The sequence below is a fragment of the Lathyrus oleraceus genome, chromosome 4, assembly GCF_024323335.1.
Source record: "Lathyrus oleraceus cultivar Zhongwan6 chromosome 4, CAAS_Psat_ZW6_1.0, whole genome shotgun sequence".
In the NCBI taxonomy this organism is placed as follows: domain Eukaryota; kingdom Viridiplantae; phylum Streptophyta; class Magnoliopsida; order Fabales; family Fabaceae; genus Lathyrus; species Lathyrus oleraceus.
The window spans coordinates 498,673,169-498,682,307 of NC_066582.1; positions in this window are offsets into that span (position 1 = coordinate 498,673,169).

The window sequence follows — 9,139 nt, forward strand, 5'->3', positions numbered from 1 at the left end:
CAGATAAATGAGATTCTCCGAATCAACGAAGCAGCACCTTATATGATATAATCAAGATATTCCAACAAGGTAACGATACCTTAATTGAATCTAAGACTCTTCGAGGATACTAGAGAAGTATCTCTAAAAACAAATGAGACTCTTCAGATAAATGAAGCAATATCTCAAATAGATAAATGAGATTCTTCAAATAAATGAAGCAGTATCTCAAACAGCAACTGAGATTCTTCAGATAAATGAAGCAGTATCTCAAACAGTAAAATGAGATTCTTTAGATAAATGAACCAGTATCTCAAATAGATAAATGATATTCTTCATATAAATGAAGCAGTATCTCAAACAGATAAGTGAGATTCTCCAGATCCACGAAGCAGTATCTTATATCATATAATCAAGATATTCCAACAGCGAGAATGCTACCTTAATTGAATATAAGACTCTTCGAGGATACTAGAGCAAATGAGACTCTTCATATTAATGAAGCATCGTCTCAAACAGATAAATGAGATTCTCTGAATCAACGAAGCAACATCTTATATGATATAATCAAGATATTCCAACAAAGGAATGATATCTTAATTAAATCTAAGACTCTTCGAGGATACTAGAGCAGTATCTCTAAAAAGCGAATGAGACTCTTCATATTAATGAAGTAGCATCTCAAACAGATAAATGAGATTCTCAGAATCAACATAGCAGCATCTTATATGATATAATTAAGATTTCCATCAAGGGAATGATACCTTAATTGAATCTAAGACTCTTTGAGGATACTAGAGCAGTATCTCTAAAAACAAGTGAGATTCTTCAGATAAATGAAGCAGTATCTCAAATGTTCGTCTGTTAGGGGAAATAATTTTGAAAAGACTCCTTTTAGAGGAGATTTACTAGAAATGCTCTACAAGGGAAAGGCTCATAAGATGCTTTTTAGGGTAACCTCTGCTTGGGGAGAAATGATAGCAAAGTTGTTGGGGAATATCGTTATTAACCATAAAATTTGAAGAATGACTTGCCGGGGAATAATTCCACGAGCACATGTAGGGTAAAAACTTTATTGACTTCAAATGAGAAATGTCTAGGATACACATGATTGATCGTGAATCCTGGATTATGTTATGTTTTTTGTATGATGTTCCACTTTGGTGGAAGTACCATGCACGGAATGATGCATGAAATATATATATGCAAGTATGCAATTTCTTGGGATTTTTGGATGTGCATGTAAGAATGTGAATGATATTTTTTGATTTTGTATAAGGTTATGCATATATATGATGATGATTGATATGATTGTTTTTGATGAATTTTCCTATTTTGGCATGAAAATAATGCATGAACTGATGCATGTGATGTGTGTGGGAATGCAACTGGATACTTGAATTTTTTGTAGGGCTCTATTTCTTATTGCCAATGGAATTGGACTTTGAAGGTGAACTGCCAGATGAGAACTGGTGAAAAAGATTGAATTGTCAGATGAGAACAGAACTTGAAGGATATGTTACCAGACGAGAACTGGTGAAAATAATTGAAATGTCAGACAGGACTGACTTTGTTTTTGTTTGTCAGACGGGAACTGACCTTTAAAGTAGGCTACCAGACGAGAACTGGTGTTTAAGAGATAATTTACCAGACGAGAACTGGTATTTGGTAAATGATTTATCGTGTAAGAGCTAATTTTTGAAATAGTTCGCCAAACGAGAACTAGACTTTAGAAATAAATTGCCAGACGAGAATTGGACTTTGAAATAAATTGCCAGACGGGAACTGGACTTTGAAATAAATTGTCAGATGGGAACTGGACTTTGAAATAGATTTCCAGACGGGAACTGGGCTTTGAAATAAACTTCCAAACGAGAATTGGACTTTGAATCGCCAAGCGATGTTGGGCTTTGGTGTCAGATTTTATGTTTCAAGGCTTTTTGATGTCAGGTTCAATGTTATGGGGGTAGACCCGATGAATGTTATGATATGCATGGATTTATATTAGAGCAAAGTGACATGACTAATGCATGAGGATAATTTATGCAATGACTTGAAGGTTTCCAAAATGCCCCTGCGTGGGTATTAGAAGAGAAGGTTCTTTGTAGAAAGGATTCTTGTTTGTCCAAATGGTTGTTGTATGGGGTGGTAGCATGATTCCCCGACACTCATCTTGAACTTTGCAGTTGATGACGTGTGAACAAAGCTTTTGCTTGAACAACTTGAAAACATGGAGAAGACTTGCTCCAATGCGGCCCATCTTGCCCCAGTTTGTTGGGTTTATGCATAATTCTTACCTTGATAGGACTTTGAAAGCAACTGTACCATAATTTGGAGATGGCTTGCCCTAGAACTTGAAGTCATGAAAGGATTTATCCTTGGTTGACAGACTCTTTGAGTGGTTAACGTTGATGTACTCTTGAGGTAGCTTGCCCAGGTATGAGCGTTGAAGCGACTTGACTTACCCCGACTGAACATTGAAGGGGCTTTCCCCTGGCTAACAAAACCTCTAGGTGATCTGCCCCAGTTAATAGAGTCATGAGATGACTTGCTCTGGATCAACTGATTCTTGAAATGACTTGCCCCTGATTAACAGATGTTTGGAGATTGTTTAAGACTGTCCAATTCTTGGAGTAATCTTCCTATGATCATCTGACGTTTAGGTGGCATGCCCCAGATTCATAGGTTAGGAGGTAGTCTTGATTCTAATAAATGGTCAAGCTTCTCTGATTGCTCTTTGTTGAAACTTCCCTGACGTCAAGTACTGACTTGCAGTTAAAATTGTTTATTCATAAATGTTAATTTTAATGCGATACTCATGCAAGTTTTGAAATGAATCATTTATTGGAATGATGTGATAGCGTGTGACAAATGGACCATGAGTCCAAATGTAATGTTGATTTAGCAATTTAAAGTGTGTAAGACGCAATGAGAATAATGACATTGATGTTGAAGATTAGCAAATCTTTAGGAGTCGGTTCACATAACCTTGTTGTAGTATGCTTTCAAAAATAACCATGCTTCAATTAGGTCTTTTATGGGTTGTAATGTGGCCTGGTTCACAGTTTTTTGAAACAAAGGATATAAGGCTCAAAGTTTAATTTTAACCCACCGCTTCTTCGTTATGAGCTTCAGTCCTACGCTCAGTTAATTCAACATACATATTCGTCTTTTAAGAGAGTTTTGAAGGTGTAAGGATAAAGATGATGATACAAGGTCTCTTGAAATGGCAGTCACCTTGTTTCGTTTTATGGATGTTGGTGACCCTTTGATTTTGGTAAAGTGGTCACTGAGTCTTGTTTTTCTTTTGTTGAGGATTTTCATGACCTTTTTTAACTCTTGCTTGGATCCCTAACTTTTTCCTGGACCGCTCTTTGAAGCTTTAAGTCCATCGGGATTGCCCTAATTTTTGCCTAAGTCGCCTCTTGGGTGTTCGACTTAGCGGGCTCTCCTTTTTTTTTGAAAAATTGTGGCTTCCAAGCCATTGGTCATTGAAGAACAACCGGCATAAATTTTTATTTTACATGGTTCCTTTGACACTTTAGGATGTGTGTGAAGAACATCATGTGGTTGATCTCCATATGGGATGTATTCTCTTGTAATTCAAATGTTGAGTCGGATTAACTGAACACTACCCTGCCCCGGGTTAAACATAAGGGTTTGTATATCCAAAAGAAACACCTACTTATAGGCTCGAAGTGGTTGACTAGGGATTAACTCCTTATCTCTCCAGTGTTTGGGGATTGGAAACAATGTGTGTACATCATCAGCAGGATTTTACCCGAAAGCATACAGTCAGCAGTTATGGGTATTTTGTTTTCGTCATCCTCCCTCCAATATTGCTAAAACAACAGTTTGATAAAGAAGGAGAGGTAGAGAACATGGATGTATTTTTTGTTTTTTTAAATAAGAGAAGAAAAATGAGCGAATGTGATATAATTGGTTTGAAACATGCGTCATTACTTCATTAATATTACCAGTAAAGACAACAAAATTTAAAAACAAGTAGCATTTATCAACAAGGAAATTATAAATGCAAAATGAAGGCAAATCAGTCCAATGGTTGCCAGTGTTAAGGATGTCTTCCTGTCAGAACCACTGGCATCAGGAGATACTATATGATGTCTTTGAGCTCATTTGAGCGAGAAGTTGTCATGCACCAATAGGTTTCCTTCTGGAAAGGATATCTATTTTTTGTCAATCAACTGTTGAACCTTGGCCTTGAAAGCGTTGCAGTCTTCAGTTGAGTGTCCTATTGATCCAGCATGATATCCACATTGCATATCGGGATCATATCCATGTGGGTATGGTTTCGAAAATGGCCTGAGAGGCTTGGGCTCCACCAGTGAACTTTGAATCAGATATGGCAGAAGTTGACTATATGACATAGGAATTGGGTCGAGAGGAGCATTCCTTCTTTCCAGATTGTTTCGAGGCCTATGCTGGTTCGGATGTGGATTTTGATATCCTTGACCGCGAGATCTTTTATTTGTATGAGGAGCAGTCCATGGTTGCTTGAATGGTGCTTTAGGCGTTGTTGGTTTCCCATAAGGATAGTGTGGTGTTGGAACGGGTGACCGCTGACAAGATGAGGGATCATAAGGTCTTGCTGGTGCACCATCTGAATACCCAACATCTACTATTATTGCATTGATTTCACCCTCTTCTTCCTTTTGGGAATTGCTGAGGGATTCTGTTCCGCTAGCTTGGCTGCTTAAGGCGCCTTGGATTCTTCCGTTTTTTAGGGCACTCTCGATGCGTTCTCCTATTGTCACTAAGTGGGCGAAGTCCGACAACGCATTGCCAACCATCCTTTCAAAGTAAGGACTCTGCAAGGTATCCATAAACAAGTCAACTAATTCCTTATCTAAGAGTGGTAGTTGCACTTGGGCTGCCAATTCTCTCCATCGATGTGCATATCCTTTGAAAGATTTGTTTCTCTTTTGGGATAGGCTTTGCAACTGCCTTCGATCTGGAGCCATGTCCAAATTGTAGTTGTACTGCTTCAAAAAGGCATTGGCTAAGTCTTCCCATGACTGAATATGGATTCTTTTCAATTTCATATACCAAATCAACGATGCTTCAATCAAATTGTCCTGAAAACTGTGAATCATCAGTTTGTCATCGTGAGTATGTGATGCCATTTTTCGGAAGAACATCACCAAATGGTTCCTTGGAAAATTATCCCCTTTGTACTTCTCGAAGTTGGGTAATTTGAATTTCAGAGGGATCACTAGGTCTGGCACTAAGCACATATCAAGCATAAGATCGTCATTCACATCCATTGCTCAGACTTTCTCCTCAAGGGCACGAAGCCTTTTAACATCAGGATTGGTCAATGGTATCAACTGGGATTGAGTAGGAATGTTCTCTTGTGGAGGATCATAGTCAGGCAGAGGGTCATACATTGGGTTGGTAATTACAGTAAAGCCTAATGAGGAACCAACATTCTTTGTGACACCATGTTGAAAATTGTTCTTTGACTGAGCTAGCATAGCTTCAAATGTCTGGTTTGTCTTTCCTTTCATGTTGTTCATATCCATTTTTAGCTCAACTTGATTATATCCCCAGCACTCCCTTGTCTTTTAGTAGCTCCCAGGGTTCAGTACGAGTGTTGGGAAATCAGCCTACTGGTAATGGACAAGAGGATTGGATGAGTTTTTTGTATTTGGGAATTATATGCATTCATGCTGATGGATTGTGAATGCATGAAATGTAATACTACACAACCACCGGAGATGGAACGGGTTAAAAGGTCCCTAGAGTTACTGATCCAACTTGAAAACACCATTGTCGTGACGAAGGCTCGTCGGACAATAATATCTCAAGAGAATCTACTCTAGGTGGGATCTTCCTATCGTCCCAACAAGGAAGGCTCCTTGTAGGCCTCTACTACACAACCACCAACTTAATCCTATGGTTTTTCTCAGACTCGGGTAGAGAGTCTATCTCACAAAGTACCAATAATCAGAGAGCCCCAATAGCAAAATAAGAATCAATCGATAAATCATAAAAATAATGACAAAAGAACAATAATAACAAAATAAAGATAACAGACAAATAAGGCTAACATTCAAACGAAAATTGAACTAAGTTAGGCTTGACTCTCTCTTGCTTGGAGCAAAGGTGTCCTCAGCAGAGTCATCATCTGTCGCATCTCGAAAAATACGATTCTTCGCGATGGTCGCGGAAAAAATTAATTCGAACAGAGTTGCCACCGAACTTTATTTATCCCAATGAGGGAATAGGAAAATATCGATAAAACCTTTCAAAAATAGAATGATGGTCATTGCAACTATATTCGGGTTCGGGAGTCGATTACGCAAGGGGAAGGTATTAGCACCCCTCACGTCCGTTGTACTCAATGGGAACCTTTTAGTTAAACTTGCGATTTGAATGTTAGCTAATGTTGTTTGTTTTCTTCGAACGAATAAAGATTGAAAATAGAGATGGATGGAAACCTCGGAAGGGGGAAAAGAGAGGTTTTTTATTAGTGTGCTCGCGAAGATCTAGGAATCTCCTGCCTACGTATCCTTATAGTGCAATAAGGAAATCAGAGCATTCGTAGTTCGGGGAACTATGGTTTGTTGGTGTCTTTTAGTGAACAATTGTTTAGATCGCATTCTAAAGGCTAAACGTTGGCTTGTTTACTCTCGGCGGAGGCTTAAGCACTAGTTTGTTGTGCGTGTTAGAAGGGATTAAACATTGTTCTTTCTAAAAAGAGTTTTGATCACACGGGGGTGACAAGTTGAGTTAATATGTTGAATGTTTTGTTTGATTGGTTTCGGTCACACGTGGGCGAGGAAGTATAGATTTGATGTGTTAAGATAACTCGTATTCAAACAATCGAAGAGAGGAGTTGAAGGCTCAAAAACCATATCCCTTTTTGTTTCTAAATGAAATGATATTTAATCATACTTAGATGTTTTAATTAATTTTAAATAAAAATACTCGACATTGGATCGAGGTTTTATATTTGTGTTTGCGAATAATTGAATTATATTTAGTGAATCAATCATCTAATCGATTATTTAATAACCGAATAGGTCTCATTGTAAGAAATCCCAAGAGTAAGCTATGTGAGGTTGATGGCGATGCTAAAAGCTATCGACTTACAAGGGTATTTGGAAAGTAGGCTCGATTGAATCGAGAATTGTGCAATATTTCTTTTGAAATTGGTTGAAATGGTTTTGAATTGATGATGAAATTAAATGGAATCGAGTTTTTATTATGAAATGATAGTGGAAGGAATCGATCAACAGTTAATTATCAAAATTAGTTGATTAAAGTTCGATTAAATCGACTAACTAAATTAATTAAGATTAATTATCAAAATTATTTAATTAAGTCAAATAATCAAGTTAATTAAAATTAATTAATATTAATTAACTTAAGTGGTCAAAATTTAATTAATTAATTTGTTATAGTTAAGAGAATTAAGTGACGATATCTATTTATTTAATTGAATCGGTGTGCTCAAACCGGTTTGTGCGAAACAACATCATGACTAATGTCATTCGCAGGATCCAAACGCGACGAAAATATTCTATTAATTTATTAAAACTTTGATGGTATAACGACATGAAATTGTCGAGTCCATTGGATAGGAGGAATCTGATTTAAAATGTAATGCATCAAAGTAAAGCAATAGTTACTTGTACAATTATTTACAACAAGAACAAACATATTTACAAAGCTCATAAAAATAAATCAGAAATGTGGATGGGCGGGCTTGAACAAGAATGTTAGGCTCAATGGCAAGTTGTCCTCACACCAATTTTTATTCAAACGAACAAAACATTCACTAAGAGGGGAAACAATACTTTTGACATTTCAAACTTAATAATTAAAAAAAAGAACAGCATTGTTACATGTGCTACACAAAGTGCACTACCAACAACACACATGGATCCCACACGGTACAAAACGCGGCCAAGGGCAGTGAGAATAAAAACGTCAGCTGCAGCAATAGACATTGCGTATTCATGCATACTCAAATTTGAAATGGCCTACAAAAATTATTTTTGCACTGAAGACTAGAACATAACAAAGCCAAGAACAGTATGTGTATCAATGAAATCACACATCACAGTGTAACACCTCAAAATTTGCCCTCCTCTCTTGGGACTAGGCATTAACATATTTGCATATCATTTTAGGACATTAGGCATTTCATATTGCATATCATGTGGTTACATAGTGCAAGCCATCTTCCCAAGTCTTAATCAGGAGATGAGGAAGTTCAAAGGTGCAAGCTAGGGTTTAATGACTGATCATGGGCCATCTGAGGATTGGACTGTGAATTAGGGTTTTATGATCCTCAAGGGTATTGGTCTTCATATTGATTGAATTGATACATCATCATCATCATGGTTGGATGTCATCAGAAGATTGAAGAAGATTCCTTGAGATTAGGGTTTTGACCACAGGTCAACCCTAATCAGTTGTATTGGGCCAATCAGGGCTGGATCAGGAGATGGGGTTTGAGATGGAGATGGGGTTCATAATATGATTATATGGTGATTATTGAGGCTAGGGTTTCACCCTTGAGCCATTTCAGTTGAAGATTGGGGTTCAAATTGATCTATGCATTGCCAAATTCATCTATCAGTGGAAAAGTCAACTGTGGTCAACTGTACATGATCTGGTGGATTTGGAGGTGGAAATGAGTTAGACACACTTCATTCATGTTGGAACAAGTGATATTTGACATCTCAAAGCTTAAGAATGAAGAAAATCAAGTCAGGACAAAAACTGCCAAAAATAGCAATTGACTTGTAATAGAAGTTTCCAAAAGTGGAAAGTTTTTGACCTCAAAAACAGAAGTCCAAGGAAGCTTCAAATGAAAAATTGTTCAACATGACAGATGTAGATCTTGTTCTCACCTTTCCAAAAAGTCCAAGAACTTGAAAATCCAATGTACGGTTTGCAAAATATGGCTCAGTGAATTTCAGAAAAGACCGTAATCAGGAGGCCATAACTACCACATACTTTGTCCAAATTGCAAGTTCTTTATATGCACAAACTCCATTTAACATGTACTTTGAGGGTGCATCATTGGATTTTCCCAAAAATGGCCAAGGCAAAAAGTCACTTTTCAACTGGACAGCTGAATTGGACCAGGGGCAAAATCGTCCAAATCTCAAAATAATTGGAATTT